The 19,419-nt window shown below is 29.7% G+C and overlaps 1 protein-coding gene across 1 annotated transcript in view; it reads left to right on the forward strand.

Moving 5' to 3' along the window:
- The first annotated feature begins 2,284 nt into the window (after positions 1 to 2,284).
- Positions 2,285 to 19,419, forward strand: part of LOC113376226 — a 165,794-nt gene continuing 148,659 nt past the window's right edge. Inside the window, exon 1 of the mRNA XM_026616136.1 lies at positions 2,285 to 2,326. The gene's annotated coding sequence lies outside the window, so the exon portion shown is untranslated. The remainder of the gene's footprint in view (positions 2,327 to 19,419) is intronic.

Below are 19,419 nucleotides of genomic sequence, written 5' to 3' on the forward strand. Positions count from 1 at the left end.
TTTTAGCTTGCTTGATGTTCGAGTGTGATTTGTTTTGGCTTGCTAGATATTTGAGTGAGATTTGTTTTAGCTTGCTTGATTTTCGAGTGTGATTTGCTTTGGCTTGCTAGATATTTGAGTGAGATTTGTTTTAGCTTGCTAGATTTTCGAGTGTGATTTGTTTTGGCTTACTAGATATTTGAGTGAGATTTGTTTTAGTTTGCTTGATTTTCGAGTGTGATTTGTTTTGGCTTGCTAGATATTTGAGTGAGATTTGTTTTAGCTGGCTTGATTTTCGAATGTGATTTGTTTTGGCTTGCTAGATATTTGAGTGAGATTTGTTTTAGGTTGCTTGATTTTCGAGTGTCATTTATGGCTTGCTAGATATTTGAGTGAGATTTGCTTTAGCTTATTTGAGTGAGATTTGTTTTAGCTTGCTTGATTTTCGAGTGGGATTTGTTTTGGCTTGCTAGATATTACTGTGTTAGCTCTGTAAAAAATGCACCCACGTAAATGATTTTCAAATTTTTATTTACGTTTCAAACGTTTCTGAACATTTTGTTATTTTTTGAAAAAAAAATGGATGTATTTGTGTTTTAAATTTTAGTAGACGATTTCGGAAACACGGATCAACCGATTTGAATTATTCAAAAAACATTCGATTTGTATTGATAAGAAGACGTGCTGATTAGTTTTTAGACAATTCAGTTTTTGAGCGTCCGATTCAAATATTTCAAAAAAGCATTGACAAAATGAAAAAAATTATAAATTTTTGGAAAGACAAGTTTAGCGGTTTTGAAGGTCGAGTAAAAAAAGCGAAAAAATAAAAGCGCGTCGATATTTCTTTTCCACGCAGCTAAAGTATCGCAATTGCTTTGAAAAACAGTTCATTTTTTTTAAAATATTTCAAAAAATAAAAAAAAAAAAATTAAAAATCATTAAAATTGACGAAAATCTATATTTTGCAAAGTTCCAAAATAAAGTTTTTTTTTTTTGAAAATTTAATTTTTGGTATGGTAAGATTAAACAATTTGCCTTAAGGCACGATGCCATGCACCACTAGTTTTCAAAGTTTTCACCGTGGGGCAAGTAATCGCAAAAAAATCGAAAATGAAAATTTTTATATATCTTTACGTTTCAAAACCTTCTGAAAATTTTGGCATACCTTACAAAAAATGGATGCATGTGTATGTGTGTGTGCATGTATGTATGTGTGTGCGGATACAAATTTTCGTCGACGTTTTCGGGAACACGGATGAAGCGATTTCAATAATTTAAAAAACATTCGATTCATATTGATAAGAAGACGTGCTGATTAGTTTTTGGCGAAGGCAGGTCTAGCCGTTCCGAAGATATGAAGCAAAAAGTGCCAGAAACGGTTCCTCAGTTTTTAAGAGAACGGAGAGTCCGATTTGAATAATTCAAAAAACATTTTACTTGTATTAACAAGAACTGATCAAATTTTTATGAAGGCAGGTCTAGCGGTTTCGGAGATCTAGTGAAAAAAGTAAAAAAAATGCCATTTGGCGGTCAAAAATGATCATTAGACATATGCACATAAAATTATCAGATATTTTATAGACATTTTAACAATAAGTATATTTTTTTTTACATTCCTATGGGTTCCGTACCAATGTTCATCCGTTAGACGGCAACGCGGCGCTTACGCGCTTCGATATTTCGTAATTAAATTAAATTTTTCTTCAAAAGTCGTTTTTTTTTCAAAAAAAGTAAATTTTTGTCAAAAATTTGTAGTTTCTCAAAAATCTAATTTTTCAGAGTTTTTTTTCAAAAATGTTAATCTTTTTTAAAAAAAAATAATTTTTGGTACGGGAAGTTCCAGCAATTTGCCTTAAGGCACAATGCCATGCGCCCCACTAGTAGTTAGTCGTTTCAAAACAAACAGCTTTTTCAATCAGAATGCAAGAGTGGGGCGCATGCGCTCCTCTGGCGGCATACAATAATATCCCCCATGTGTTTCGGTGTTCGAAAATATATAAGTCGCACGGCGCGCGGGTACAAAGCAGCATGGCACTCTACATATAAATATATAGAGAAACTTCAGTCAGCTTATGGACGTCGTAATGGGATGACGTTGGTAAAAGAATACTATCACGTGGTAAAAGAAACCCTAACTAATAACAGTTCTTCGTGATTATTATTATCGTGATTCTTTTCCCAATAGTGTAAATTGTGTTTTCCCGGTGTGTTGATTTTATGGTGGTGAATTGAGAAATTTTAACAATTATTTCTAGTGATGGGTAGTGATATTACCCCAATGACTACTTGTGATTACACTAAATTTGGTCTAAATTTGAAGAAACGGTCCGTGGATGAGGGAATTGACGTAAGTCTCACTGATGTGTAGTGTCCGATAACACGCGGTTGTTGAAGCGAGCAGCGGGATAATCTATAATTATATCCTATAATTATGAAAGAGTATCGTTTTTCATCTGAAAATTCAATGCACCACTAATTTTACTATTATAGTTGAAATAGAATCTTGAAAATTATATCTAGGCAAGATTGAGGAGAATTGTATCTTATTAAACATGATCTTAAGTTTTGTGCGGTAATTGGAATCTCTAGATTTTACCTATTTGTTGTTTTATCTACTTATGCATTATGAACATCCATAGATAAAGATATAAACTGTGGTGTAATGGTAAATTGCTGGAACTTCCCGTACCGTACCGTAATATTCGAGGAATATTAAATGCTTTCAAATAAATTACTATAAATACTGTAATATTGTCTAATATTTATAAGAATTATATAAACTAAATTACAAAGTTAAAATTATCCATTTAATTTATATAAGCGATCTATAGAACTTTAACCAGAATTAAAATTGAAATCTGAGTTATTTCCAATATACAAAAAAAAATTGAAATGAAGTTTTTTCCCCAAAAGCAATTGTTTTGTCAAAACAAATAGAAAGTTTTTTGAATCTTTCAAATCGGATGCTTATTTCTCTTGAAAACTGCTATTTTTTGTACATTTAGCTCTGTATCGTATCGTAGTATCGTAATAGCAAGACCTGCCTTTGCCAAAAACTAATCACCTCTTCTCCCAATCATTATAAATTGAATGTTTTTTTGGATCATTCAAATCAGATACTCCATTCTCTCAAAAACTCGATTTCTATTGTCTGCACTCTTTGCTCCGTATCTCCGTAAGGGCTGGACCTGACTTTGCCAAAAACTAATCAGCACATCTCCCTATCAATAGGAATCGAATGTTTTTTTAACCATTCAAATCGGCTGATCGTGCGCCCGAAAACGTGAACAAAAAAATACAAAACACACACACACAAACATCAATTTTTTCTGACAATCAGGTATGCAGAATGTTCAGAAACCTCTAAAACGTAAAGATATGCAAAAATTTTCATTTTCAATTTTCGGCCCATTACTATAACTTACCCTACGGGAAGTTAATAAATCATCTTCCTAGTTAAGTATTCTGAAGTGATTCACACCTGAAACTAAGCATTTAAGTCACCTTGATGTCATTCAATGCTCCATATATAATTATTTCAACCGTTTTTTGGGATTCATGATATATATGATAACGTTACATCTGATTTCTGAATTGATCTATTTATTACTAATTATTCTATTGATTTTTTTTTTTAAAATATACTTAACTTATCATAATTAGTTATTTAGCAAATTGACCCACATTTATATAAAACTTTAATCATAATTTAATCATAATTTTTATTTATCAATTGCTATTTGAAATTCTCTGAAAAATTTAATGAACTCAAGATTGGAGACTAGAATGAAGTTATTAATTGTAACAATATTTCGAATGTTTTCTGTCTGCAAATAATCACAAAATAAATTATTTCTAAGAACTGAAAATTCTAATATTATTAAATGCAGCTTTTTACAGAACATCATGCATTTTGCATTCCAAATTTTTGAGACTTATGATATACATGACAAAACTTCTTATTTATTCGTGCATTATATAAAATTATTATTATTTTAGTTATATTTATTATTGTTATTATTTTAAAAAAATATACACAATTTAATATAATTAGCTAAACAAATTTCATCATGTTTTAAAAATTGAACGCCTATAAAACATGATGAAATTTGTTTAGCTAATTATATTAAATTGTGTATATTTTTTATATTTTGAATATAAAAATTTAATGTACTTTAGTCATAATTTCTGTTTATCAATTGCACTTTGCATTATGAACAAAAACTATAACACGATACATAAAGTAAATAATTTTTTATTAAAAAAAAACTATCATTAAATGCTCAATATAATTTATATTATTCAAATTCTTTTTTGAGATTTATCATTAGGTGAAATTAATAATTTGTCGGAAAATATACCCAACTTACTATAATCCCTGAACAAACTTTATTCCATTTTGATAATTGACAAAAATAGATTTGACCATCGTTTATATAAAATTTAAAACAACAAAAAAAATTGAATTTTTTTTTTAAATCAAACTAACAATTCTGATCATCGACAATGTCGCCGTTGTTCAGGTAGTGTATCATAAATACAAGATGTGCGTCACGTTTGTTTTCTGGATCATTTAGAACCTGTGTTATTTTGGTTTTCTCACATTGTGTGGTTGTAATATTTTGAGCCAAATGATTAAGCACACAATACGATACGCTATCTTATTACTTATTTATAAAAATCACATTTGGGATGCTTCTAATACACCTAAAAAAGTTAAAAAAGCATTCTTACAAGATATAAATTAAATTAATATTTATTCGATCTCTGCTGATAAATATTTATTTCAAGATACCAGATCAAGGTTATATACAATGTAATTTTTGTAAAAATTGTTCTCATAAAGTTTGTATTTACATTGGTTAAATAATGTAGCTATTATTTCATACAATTCCTTTATTTTGTTGGGTCTGTTTGACCCCTCGCTGTCCCTTCTTACCCCGTCATGAAGCAAAATGGGACAGATGACAAATTTTAGAAAAATATTAGGTTGTCAAATATCTCCCTTCCGCTTTTTTGCTCTTGGTTTATAATACAAAAAGGCGGAAGGGAGATATTTGACAACCTATTAGTAAAAAAAAACATATTTCTATAATTAGGAGTTAACTGGGAATTTTACTGAGCATTGTTCGATAGTTGTTTGTTTGATATATGTTATGTGTTGTCATGTAGTGCATTTAGTATAGACAGTATTATTACTGAAAGTCAAATTCGACTTTTGTGCCCCGCGCTACCCTAATAATATAAAAATCACTACATCTACATTGTATTAACGATGATTTATACTTATTTATCTATGATGATTACCATCTGCATTTTTATCAGTGAACTTTTTATATATTCTTTTTCTACATTTTGTACATACTATTATATCACTTTTCATAAATTTCTACTTTTCTATATTGTAACTAGGATTTAACTATAATATGTTCCAGCAAATTATTTGTTTCTCTACTTTTTGAAGAAGAATTCCATACACTTAATATAAAATTCTTCTGTACGGGTGTATGGATTTGATACTTCTCCTAAACGGTTATTCGGATTTTGATAATTCTTTTTAGAGTTTGTCAAAGGAAAATGAACGATAAAACAATAGTATTATTGTAGAAATAAATGGCAAAAATTACAAAAAAAAAACACTTATCATTGTTTGACATTGAAAACATTTGAACTGTCATCTGCTAGATATGTCAATGTACTTGAAATTTGAATTTAGCTGAAATTATGAGTCTAAATAATATTAGAATATAATATGCAAGAAAAATGTAATGTCTACATTATTACTGCTAAAAAGCAGGTGAGATGCGCCAGAAATTTAAATAATATAAGATACAGTCAATAGTATATGTTATGTATGGCAGATAATTATATAATTCAGTTTAATAAATTTATATTTATGAATTGCCATTTTTTAATTTTGTAACCAGGATTTAACTGCAGAATCCCCAGTACGTTCTAACAAATTCATTGTTTCTCTACTTTTTTCCTGTAACCAGAATTCTTGTATCTAGATTCCAGATTCTCTAACATATCATCCAAACGCGAGATTCCATTACAACTTCAGAGAGAAAAGCTTTTACAAATTGCTAAAAATTCTAGAATTTATTCATCGCTGGCTGAATAAAGAAACAAAATTTAGTCAATTTTTTTGTTGATATGTTTGTTTTATTTATATCAATTACTGACAAAAACAATTTTCTTGCCAATATAAACAAACACGTAATCTGAGATCTTTACAAAGTAATGCGAAATACTATAATCCGTATTTAGCGTTGGATGTGCTCAATAGTATAACTTAATTATTATATAGGTTAGGTATATCGGTTATGTACAATGTTTCCAATGGAAATTCTACACCTCCTAGCCATAATACATGAAAAGAAACATGATACGAGCTAGGTGTCAGCTTATCACCGAAGTCCTGGACTTGCGACGCATTTTATGAAAATATGTTGTTAATTCTGGAATGGTAGATTACTGATATAATGTCCTTTTGCACCTTGAAATTTTGTCTGAATAATTAAAAAAAAATATTCATAACATTTGTCATCTATATCACTAATATCTATCGACCAAATAGAACTAATTTTCATGGACAGCCTGATGTCAAGCAGCAGAGACATGGGTTTTCAAATATAGATAGTAACATGTATCTAAGTAAAAATTGCGTTTCGGAGCATTGTTGCATCAATGAAAATTCCTCAATCTTACAGAAATTGTGATAATATGGAATATCACATAGAGTTAGGACAACAGTTAGTAGGAGAGCTAAGGGCTTGTTGCAACAGTTTTTTTTATAAATCAATAATCTTGATCTACCAAATCCAGTAAAAATAATTAGCTATTGTTTATTATTTCACAATAAATCATTTTCTAGAAAAAGTGCTGTGCTACAACTTACCTTGTGTTTACAACTTACTCTTGTTACAATAAGCCCGAGCCATTAACGAGAAAACCATTTTGCGAGCCAATAACGAGAAAAATTTACTCTAACAAAGTATTTCTTAAAAAAAACCTATGTAAAGAAATGTTTTAAGAGGAAATTCACAAACCATTCACCAAACTAGTGGTGCATGGCATCGTGCCTTAAGGAAAATTGCTGGAACTTCCCGTACCGAAATTGGAAATGTTTATAAAAGCTTCAATTTCTTTCAAAACTTTGACAAAATTAGATTTTTGAAAATTGATTTTTTTTTTAAAAATTGTCATTTTTGAAAAAAAGATTTTTTTTATATTTTGATTTTTTTGAGAATTTTGAACTTTTTTTTAAAGCAATCGTGCTGCATAGTTGCGCGGTAGTCTAAAGTGTAAAAATTAGTACGGAACCCATAGAAATGTACACAAAATTTGTTCTTATTATTATAATCTCTATAACATATCTGATAATATGATGTGCGTATTTCTAATGATCAATTTTGACCGCCAAATGAAATTATTTTTACTTTTTTTATGAGATCTCGAAAAACGCTGGTCCTGCCTTTCCAAAAATTTGAACTGTTTTTCGTTTAGTCAATATGAATAAAATGTTTTTTGAATTATTCGAATCGGATGATTCGTTCTCTCAAAAACCGAATTACCATTTTTGGTTCTTTTTGCCCCGTATCTTCGAAACGGCTAGATCTGCCTTTGCCAAAAACTGATCAACACATCTACTTATGTGTACCTTTTCGGCGGACTATTGTAAATCCATTAAATTTACTGAATGTCCTGTACTGGACAGTTGTAAATAAAAGAGTTAATAAAAAAAAAAAAAAAAAAAAAACACATCTACTTATCAATACGAATCGAATGTTGTTAAAATTATTCAAATCGGTTTTTTAATACTGTGGAAAATGTCGAGGACATTTGTTTGAACCATATACTTGAAATTAAAAATCTTGGTACGGAACCCAAAAAAATTGACACAAAATGTGTACACATTATAGTCTCCATATAATATCTAATAATTTGATGTGCATATGTCTAATAATCATTTTTGCCTGCCAAAAGGCGTTTTTTAATTTTTTTAATTGAAAATTTATAACCGCTGGACCTGCCTTTCCAAAAATTTGAACAGTTCTTCATTTTGCCAATATAAATAAAATATTTTTTTAATCATACAAATTGGACGCTCCGTTCCCTCCAAAAATGAGGTACCATATTTGGCTCTATTTGTTCTGTAACTTCGAAACGGCTAGGCCTGCCTTTGCCAAAAACTAATCAGCACGTCTCCTTATCAATAAGAATTGAATGTTTATTGAATCATTCTAATCGGTTGAAACGTGTTCCGAAATCGTCGACAAAAGTTTGTAACCGCACATACACACATAAATCCATTATTTTTAAAGTAAGTCAAAATGTTCAGAAACCTCTGAAAAGTAAAGATATGCAAAAATTTTCACTTTCGATTTTTTTGCGATTACTATAGCTTAGCCTACGTAAAGTTAATAATATTTTTCTGTGACAGTTCCTGGTCCATTGATCGAATGTATCTATTATACCCATCACCACTGCGACTTCAAACAATTTCCCAATCTCCGTATTTTCCATTATAAAACATGAAATTAATTACGTACTGTCACAAAGAAGCAATGAACAGGCAGCAAGAAATGTTTTAGCGCAGTAAATACTAATGAATAAAAAAAATCGTGCAAGAGTACCCAAACGAGCGCGCTCATTATTCTTCTAGTGTTTCATGTCCCATCTGGGTAGAATAACATGCATCCTGATACTACTACAGGCAATACGATCTTTATTCTAAAGACCTCGGGCAGGGAATGAAAATATCGATTCCTCATTATCGACATAGGATCAGTGATAATAGATAGATTATTCATTTCAACACGATTGTTAGAAGTAAATTTAGACTTCGCCAAAAATAAACCAGTGATTTATTAGTTGGGTATATTTAGAGTTCAAACACCAGCGTGCGTGTGTTTCGACTCAGTTACAATGTTTACCAGTTAAATCATATTCGAATTTATATATGGAATTATTTAATATGGATATTTTTGGTAAATATCAATGTTAATGTTTCGACAAACATTATATCAGAGGGACGAATATTTTTATACAAGTACCTAAAACTGACAACCAGTCCACGTTTACATTAAAATATTATAATTTGAACATGATTTATGTTTAAACTAGTGATGTATGGAATCGTGCCTTATGGCAAATTGCTGTAACTTTCAGTACGAAAAATTAATTTTTATACAAAAAGATTTTTTTGATCTTTTGATTTTGATTTACCAAAAAATATTTTTTTTAAAAAAAGATTTTTTTGACTTTGATTTTTGAAAAATTCTGAATTTTTGAAAACTTTTTATTAATGTTTTTTTATTTTGAAGTATTATGGAAATTTTGAACTTTTTTCATAGCAATCGCACTGCTTTAGCTGCATAGAGACAAAATATTGAAGCGCGTGAGCGCCGCGTCGCCGTCTAACGGACAAACGATGTTACGGAATCCATACAAATCTGAACAAAAATGCGTATTATTAAAATCTCCATAAAATATCTGATAATTTGATGTGCATGTGTCTAACGATAATTTTTGACCGCCAAATGACATTTTTTATACTTTTTTACTAGATCTCCGAAGCCGCTAGACCTGCCTTCCCAAAAATTCAATCAACTCTTTGTCTTGTCAATACAAGTAAAATGTTTTTGAATTATTAAAATCAGACGCTTCGTTCTCTTAAAAACTGAGTTACCGTTTTTCACACTTTTAGCCCCGTATCTTCGAAACGGCTAGGCCTGCCTTTTCCAAAAACTAATCAGCACGTCTCCTTATCAATTGGAATCGAATGTTTTTAAATAATTAAAATCGGTTGAACCGTGTTCCTGAAGTCGTCGACGAGAATTTGTATCCGCACACACACACACTCACACACACACACGCCCGCACACTCACACACATACATCCATTTTTACTAAGGTATATTCAAAAACCTTTGGATGTCCCATTTTCCTCGCCTATAGGGTAAAAAGAGCCAGGTGACTACAGTCATGAATTAGCTGGGAGTTTCACTGAACATAGTCAGATAGTTGTTTGTTTGATTTGTGTTATTTGTTGTGATTGAATATAATTGGTTTGGTTTTTGCAATATAATTGCTTAAAGACAAATTGGATCTTTGAGCCTTGCCCTACTCCACCACCCTTGTTCTAAAAATGGATAAAATTAAATTAGGATAGAATTTGTTTTGTTTAAAAAATAACATAATCTTTATCTTTATGGTACAAAATTGAAAATCGGATCTAATTGATAGTAGGGGAGACTGGGGACGGTTGTGCCAGTTTTTTATTAGCAATTATTTTGTTAGTTTACCAGTTAGCTGGGAGAAAAGTAAATTAAATGGTAATTTCAACATTTTAAATATCACCAAAGGGGAAGGAAGATCTTTAAAAATCGATTATGTGGTTAATGGACCTTTTCATATTTTGTCTTATTGTTAGTTAAGTTAGATTTTTTTTTATCTGTTTAATATTTACATTATTTGTTTCCAACATGCTCGTTTAGTATACAATGTCTCTTTACTGCCGACTATTATAAATTCCACAAATTTATTAAATGTCCTTAACTGGACAGTTGTAAATAAAGGAGATAATAAAGACAATAAAAAAATAAAAAATAGTTTTTACATCAATTTTTACAGTTTCATCTCAATTTGTTTAAAATTGACAGAATTGTATAAAATGTCGAAATACTAGATCAAGGTTATATACAGTGTTATGTCTGTACAAAAGTACCCATGAAATTTTTATTTAGCATTAGTTGAATTATTCAAAACTATTGTTTAAAATGTGTTATATGAATTTATTTTTAAATATTTGTAAATTTAAGAAATTTAATAACTTTTTTAACAACTCTGTAACTCCAGCTTTTGAGTATATATTAATATTATAATTTTCTTAATTTGTTTATAATTTCAATTAAACTTATTGTAGAAATATACTCTCAGGCACTGTTTTATTCAAGGGACAGGGACAGGGCCAGTGCGACGTGATCGTGATCTAGTAATTCAACTTGACAGTGTTAGCTCAAAGCTCGGAGGACGAACCTTAATCAAATGTCAAAGTACTGCTTCGAGCTCAATTTAATACGTTTTATGCTCTTCTGTATCAACATCATTAACATCATAGCAATTTGTGCTTGAGATCATAATATGCCAGAAACTGTTCGTGCTAAAATCGTTTTTAATAAATGTTTTAATTTTCATAAATTTAAAAATTATTTTTATTAATGTTATTAATGAGCTCTATGATGATGTTCAGCAATTGTTTTTCTTGAAACATTGGTAATATTTATTATTAGTATGTTAGTATTTTTAATGAGCTGTGAGATTAGTTGATATAGCATCTCTTCAAATTAATGTCATATAATTGACACGATCTACTTCAATAATTTGAAAAAAAAAATCATTTCAATATTAAACATATTTTGTTGGACTCTGCATATTTGATTTTGATTCATGTGAACACACAAAAATTCGATTTTTTTATACAATATGAAATTTTCAACCAAAAATATGGAATTTCAACTGTTACATTTTGTTTATTGTTCAACCTTTAACCGTTTTAATTTAATTTGTAATTTAATTATTTATCTAAGTAATTCACTTCATATAAATCAAAATTATATTAATATTACACACACCTGGTTTGGACTCGAAATATTTGATTTGGATTTTTGCTGCTTTTATTTTTGTGAGTTTGTGAGCAAAAAATTGAAATAAAATATTTTAAACGAAATGAAATGAATTGAAAAAATGAATTGAAATTGAATTTTTACTGTGTCGTTTAGTTTATTGTTTAACCTATAATGTTTTAGTTTATAAATTGATTGTTTATTTAACATTCCAAGCAATTGATTTCATGTGGTGATAGAATTTATATTGAATAAATAGAATGGAGCTTAAAGATTCGCGGGTAAAAAGGTCCACAACCAATGTCTCAAAAACCATTAATGTTAATAATGTTTTAACAATAATATTTGAAAGTAGAGGGGCAAAAGATGTATAACCAGCCATACCCTTGATTCTCACGACGTTGCTATCGGAAGATCAACGGCAATGTTTGAAAATCCATAACAAAAGTATTTTCTTTGTTAGTTTTTTTGGTTTTGAGAATTTTTTTTAGTTTACAAGACCTTAATATACTTTTAGTAATACGTTAAGTAATTGTTTTATAAGATGTATTGTTAATTTTAAGTTAGATTCAACAGTTTTTTATGTAACCTCTACCCTGGCAAAGATTTAAACAATAAAAATGTAAATTAAGTTAAAAAAAAGCATTTTTACAAGATATATTAAATAAATAGTTATTCCAACTCTGCTGATGAATATTTCTGTCTAAATACCAGATCAAGGTTATATACAGTGTTATCTCTGTAAAAAATGTACCCATGAAATTTATATTTTGCATTGGTTGAATAATGTAGCTAATATTTTAAATAATATCTTTAAATTTAAAAAATAATACATTAGACCTGTTTTCCCCCTTGTTGTCTCATTTTACCTCGCCTATGGAGTAAAAAGAACCAGGTGAATTTTTTTTGTGAAACTGCATAAATAACATTTCTACAATGATGAATTAGCTGAACATAGTCAGATATTTTTTTTTTGGATTGGTTTGGTTTTCACAATATAATTGCTCAAAGTCAAATTTGACCTTTGTTTCCCGTTCTACCCTATTGCATAGTTCTGAAATTGATGTGGATATATGTATTAACAGAGTTTAATAATTGGGCATAATATCAAGAAAAAATATGAATTTCTTTAATAATTTATTTTAAAATTTATACGTTTCGGCTATAGTCCTAGTCTTCATGCGGTGGAAACTAAAAATGCAGTTTAAAAACGAAAATGTATAACAACTCGTATGTATGTACATTCCTACAAGTCAAATTTTTGCATGATTAATGCAAAAATTTTATGCTGCAGTTTTATATATGAATGTAATATAATTTAAGAAAATATATATGTACATACATAAGAAAGTTTCAATTACTTAATAAACATTATTTTTGTTGATGTCTATGTATGTATTTGTTATTTTTAATGAATACACAACATTATTCTTCATACATTCGATTATACAAAGGCCTATCGACAACAATTAGTTCGGTTATTCGAGGCTCTACTGTACATATATTCGCAGAAAATAGTTAAATTTGTGACAACAGCTTTGAAGTTCGAAATACGCCAAAAACATTTTTTTAATTTAAAGGTTAAGTAACTATAATGTGGCTTATATTAATCATAATGACTTACTTATAAAGATAAGTTAATATATAAAGAGAAATTAAAACATATGAAGTAACATTGTTTTGAAGTTTTTGAATTTAAAGAATTATTAATTTTAAAGAATTTCAAAAATTTAGATAAATTAATTAATGTCTCTATATCAATGCGTTATAGTACGCATAGTAACTATATGTTGCTTAGAACAATTATATTTAAATTTTAATGTAGAATGTCGAATGGGACAGAGATCACAATGAACTATTTTAAATTAACTGATTAAATTGAATACAACCTCGAATTTACAATATTTCAAAAAAAAACACTACTATCCATTTTGAGAAGTTCTGGACCGGTACAGATTACCGTGTCCGTGTCCGTGTCCGTATCGGCGAATGCATGATAAAGGGCTATTTGTCATCGGGAAATAAAAGCCAAGCGTCGTCGCGGTTCTGGTTGGCGCGGCGTCGCGTCGGTCTCGCGCCGGTCTCGCGCGGCTCTGTCGCGGTATCCGTTTGCATCGGGCTCTGTTCTGTGCACCGTACCGGGGTATCATCTTACAACGAAGAAGCACAAGCTGCAAAGGTATTCATGCAGCTAAGCACGATCAACGGGAGTCGGGTTGCCCACTCTCTACCAACTACCTACTACCGACTGTTAGAAGGTTTTAGACTACAAGCTGGAGAACTAACAATAAGAACAATTCGAATATCCTTTAATTAACCAGAATACGTAGTCTTAAATTTAAATGAAACGTTTGCCTAAGGGGGCGTCCTTTAATCACATATTCGATTTTTTATGGATTTTTAGACACCCCCTCCCCCTTGGTAAGGGGCCGTTCAAGTATTACGTAAGCACTATAGGGGGGCGGGGAGGTGATTGATTTGCTTATTTATGTGATATTTTGGTGACAGCTTTGCTTACTTTTGCTGGCAAAGGGGGAGCGGGGGGGGGGGGTAAATAATTGTACTAAATCTGCTTATGTAATACTTGAACGATCCCTAATACGTGGTGATAATAAAATTACCCCTACCCCACCAAACATCATTTGTATTTTTAGTTAAGAGAAAAAATTGTGAAAATTTTGATTTTTTTGAAAATGTTTGGATTTTTCTTTTAAATTTCAGACAAAAAATAAATACACGTGATATCTTACAATACCCCTCCTTCCCGAATGTGATATTTCGTGATTTTTTGTCAAACCTTCCCTCCACCTAAAAACCTCACGTGATTAATGGATTCCCCCTAATTTTGATTATCATTTTTTTAACTTCCCGTGGTGAAAGTTATAGTAATCGCAAAAAAATCGAAATGTTTTTTTTTGCTTATCTTCACGTTTTAGGATCCTCTTAACATTTTGGCATATCTTTGAAAAAAAAATGGATATATATGTGTGTGTGTGTATGTTCGGATACAAGTTTTTCTAAACGATTTCGAGAACACGGATCAACCGATTTAAATGATTCAAAAAACATTCGATTCCTATTGATGGGGATTAGTTTTTGGCAAAGACAGGTTCGGAGTTACGAGGAAAAAAGTGCAAAAATGCCATTTCAGTTTTAGAAAAAGTACGGAGCGTCCAATGAACTGAAAAAATGCTTAAATTTTTGACAAGGCAGGTCTAGCGGTTTTGGAGATCCAATAAAAAAAAGAGAAAAAAATGCAAATTGGTGTCAAAAATGATCATTAGACATTTATTTATAGTTTATTATTAATAATTACACATTTTGTGTACATTTCTATGGGTTCCATACCAAGATTTATAATATAATAATCGTTAGACTGCGTCGCGGCGCTTACACGCTTGTATATTTTGCCGTTGAACATTTGTTTATCCAAATTGAGTTTAGTGCAAAATTCAGATTATATTATTTTCATAATGATATTGTTAATTTTATTTTTTTGTCGTTATAGCGAATTTTATTGGCGCATTTTTATAAATACTGAATACAACCTTCATTTGAAACTTTAGGAATTCATGATCAGAATTGGAATAACTATTAATTTGAATTATCTTTTATAAAATTGCTTTTTTAAACTTATTTTACATTTTTAACTATTTACTAGTTTCTTATTGCTTACATCTCGCTCGAAAATAAAACTTTACGTGGTCCTTTTTACCACAACCACATGTGAACTATTCTAGAGGTTAAAGAAATATAACTTAAAAATAACAATACATCTTACAAAACAATTAAATGAAGTATACTTAAAAATATATTTGCTTATCGTGAACTAAACAACCGTGCTCAAAAATAAAAAGACAACGAAAAACGAATTTTGTGACAAAATTTAAGATGTGATCGTTTATTTCGTGATCGATTTAAGGCGATGTCTGGTTACTAATCTTTTGCCTTTTACTTTCAAATATTGTTAAAAAAATCTTAACTTTACTCGTTTTTGAGATAATGGTGGTGGACCATTGTGAGCCTCGCTCTCCCCTATATAAATAATTTTATATATTATACTATTTTTCGTAATATTCCCATGCACTAAGGATTCATTGATTAGTGTATCAATTATCTTAATCTAAATATTTTTTTAAATATTCAATCTATATTTTCTAATTATCTCTCATCTATATCAATAATATACACCATTGATTTCAATTCGAAAGTTCATTTACATATGTTATTAGAAACACGATAAAAATTATGAGAGTTTTGTATCTTGAAATGGCTTTAATGCAATTTCAATTTTAATTTTTAATTGCAATTCAATATTTTAGATATTTTTTACAATTTACCAAAAATTTTGTATACTATAATTTTGTATTTAGTTAGCTTTGCAGAACTTAGATAAAATTAATAACTATTTTGTATAAACTGTCTTATATATACCGATGATACTTAGATAAAATTAACAACAGAACTTATTGTTAGATAAAGTTAACAAGTGCTTTATTATTTATTTTATTTATTATATTATTATTATTATTTATTTTTTTATTATATTTAAATTTTCAACTAGTATTTTTATTTCCCTCAGCCCTCACATTACGGTGCTGGATGGTGTGGAATGTATATATCTAGTATACGTTACAATTTTAGATCTGTTTACAAACGAATAGGATGGCAAATGCGGAACCAGGGTGGTGTTTTTTTAACCAGTTCGCTTACTTTATCTGTGTTTCACTTCATTTGATGTAATGTGTGTTTATTGTCTTTGCCGACGTGCTCAATTTCAAATTGGAGTAGAGCTTATTGTCTTTAAGCGAATCAAGAAGGATGATGTTTGGAACTTTAGGTTCTTGTTTTTGAAATTGGTGATTCTTATATTTGAATTTTCGGAGTGTAATGGAATTTGATAATCAAATCAAAACTAATCAAAATAAACTAGTTGGTATTCGTATTTTGCCATGAGGCAAGTTACATGAACTTCCCCGTTAAATATCGACTTAATCAATAAAAAATAAATTAATTTATGGGTGATTAAAAGTATTCCGAGTGAATTTATTACACATAATTAAAAGCGAATGAACACGTTAACTCGGAGTATTTCCTAAAAGCAAATTTTAAAAATCAATAATTTTTATAATTGAAGCAGTTTTCGTAGTACTTTAATGATTCAGTATGTTCATTAAGACCAAGTACTCTATCGTTATACCATGTAAATCGTCTAATTTTAATTTTAATAAACGTCAAAAAAACTACCCATTTTTTCCAACTTTGGTGAATTTTTAAAATTAAACTACTTGCCGTAAGGCCGTAATATTTCAGTAAGTTCTATAAGACCAAGATATATACGCCAAAAAAGTTCAATAAAAATCGTCTTAATTTTTTTTTTCAACAGTTAATTACAAGGAAACGGCCCAACTAATATCTTTCAAACAGTTTTCGATTTTTTAAAATCGATTCGGTAGTATGAGCTTAAATGTGGACGAAAATTTTAACACTTTTTTCAAATTACAAAGAAATTGCTCGGCAGATCGTCGCACAAAACTGACAAACGATAGTCCTCATTGAGATACATCAAATGGCTTTTACATTTCTGAAATCGGTTTACGCATTTTTTGAGCAAACATCGATAAAAGGTCTAATTTTGACAAATGCCAAAAAACGATACTAATTTTTGCAAACTTTGAAGAATTTTGAAAACTTTACTAGTTTTTGAGATATGGGAGATTTTACTCGTCGACCTTGATGCCACTCTACCCTATATATATTTTTATTAAAATGTGATTCCACCCTTTCTTATAACGGTCTGAAAGTTGTTTTTATATCATTTTGTTTGACAGAAGTCGTGTTTAAAAAAGATATTTGCAAATTTTACCACGATAACTCGGTATTTCATAATTACTAATTATCATATTTCTTATTAATATCTCAAGAAAATTATAAGTTGAATATCGGAATATCGGAATATTGGATTTTCTAATTGTAAGTTCAATATTTGAGTACTATTTTATATCAATGGAATTCTCTTTTACTCCAGTAAAAGTATAAATACGAGAGAAGTATAAGTTCAAGCAAAAAGTTTAAGTATTAACAGTTTTCATTATTTTATTCAATTCATTATACAAGCAATATGTTTCCAAGTGAAAATTGCCCTTGCCGGCATTGCTGCACCAATAAAAAAGTCAGCCCAATCAGATTAATTCTAATAACAAAATCATCAAATATGGATGGATTAACCATTGGGTTACCATCTAAAAATATTAAGTAAGGAGAAGTTTCAGCCAAACAGCTCATAGGACGTAAGGTTGTGATTGCTGTTAAAGAATATTAAAAAAAAAAATCATTATATAAGTATTTTCTTCCTATTTCCTAGATGTCCTTAGATAACTGAAAACAGTTGTAAATTATATGGTGAAATTAAAAAAAATCATGACGGTACACGATTTGCAGTTCAAAATCACATAAAATTGCTTACGATCGTGAGATCAAAAATTTATTCCAACAATACGTTTGTCAAATTGAATTTTTTAAATATGACAGTCAGAGAAAAATATCGTAAAAGATATATTTTCCAAAAAATCTAATTATTTTAAAACTGTGACCGATTTAGTATGAAATTATATTCAGTTTGTCCATGTATCATGTGCCCGATCCAACCGATTTTGGAACATAAAATTGAATCCAACTGCGGCAAAGAGAAAATTTGTTCGTGTAATAGGCACGTATGTTTCGATTTGCGTATATTCATTTGATATTACAACAAATTGCATATATGCGAAGTTTGTGTAATGCATACCAAGTGTAATCCGAGAGCCCTGTTAAAATGATGCTGTACGGCACACGGGTACAGAGCACACGTGTGCCTCACACAGTTTAAAAGTACTCTAGTCAGCCACACACCAGCCAACCAGACAACCAGTAAACCAACCAGCCAGCCTTGCCAGCTATGAGCTGCAGCCGTCAACTGTAGCAACATTTTTAAAGAGTTCCCTTTCATAATGTTATCAAATTACCGGCGCGGGAGGATAGAATGTGTTCTACTGAGAACATCTTGTTTGGCTCGTTTCTTCAGGAAAATAACACGAGCACTATGGACTATGGATATGTCACAAAAACGTTGATGAGTTAATTACTAATTGATAATTCCTAACCATAATTGTTAGAGATAAATTTCTAAAACTTCTGGTTTCATAACCAACAACAAATAAACAACAATATCAAACAAATGTGAGAACAAAAACTGGAACTTTGTGCAAAATAATACGGAATATGTGAGAATGTTAGCCTAGAATATTTCAAAAGTTTTTTTAATTCCTTTTTATAATAACAATCAAAACATTACTAATATTCTATGAACTATTTTGATTGACATTAAAAAATATAATTATACTAGATGACCCGACAAACGTTGCCCTGTACCCACGTCAACAATTCAAAAGTTCCAAATTTTTTAATTTCTTATCCTATCTTTTTAATATGCTATTTTGAATGTCTTAATAAGCAGTATAAGAAATTCACAAAAAAACTAATATAGTATATGGGTACAAGAACAATATCACACTTGATTTTACCACACAACATAATCGCTTCCAATAATTTAGCTATAATTTTCATATATTAGTTGCTTTTTGGCAATTATAAGTTACAAGTACATTTTTCTTACTAATAATTTAATAAACATCATTGTTTATCTTCAATCTAAGGTGAAGTAATTTGTCAAATCTAGTTCATACGAGCACTCTTGAATCTAAGATTAACTTGCTAATATTCCATATCCATGCCAAACAAATGAATTTTTAACACATGAAACAAAATTCTAA

The sequence above is a fragment of the Ctenocephalides felis genome, unplaced genomic scaffold (genome assembly GCF_003426905.1).
Source record: "Ctenocephalides felis isolate EL2017-DRISC unplaced genomic scaffold, ASM342690v1 CF-g0.4_SCAFFOLD_01886, whole genome shotgun sequence".
In the NCBI taxonomy this organism is placed as follows: Eukaryota; Metazoa; Arthropoda; class Insecta; order Siphonaptera; family Pulicidae; genus Ctenocephalides; species Ctenocephalides felis.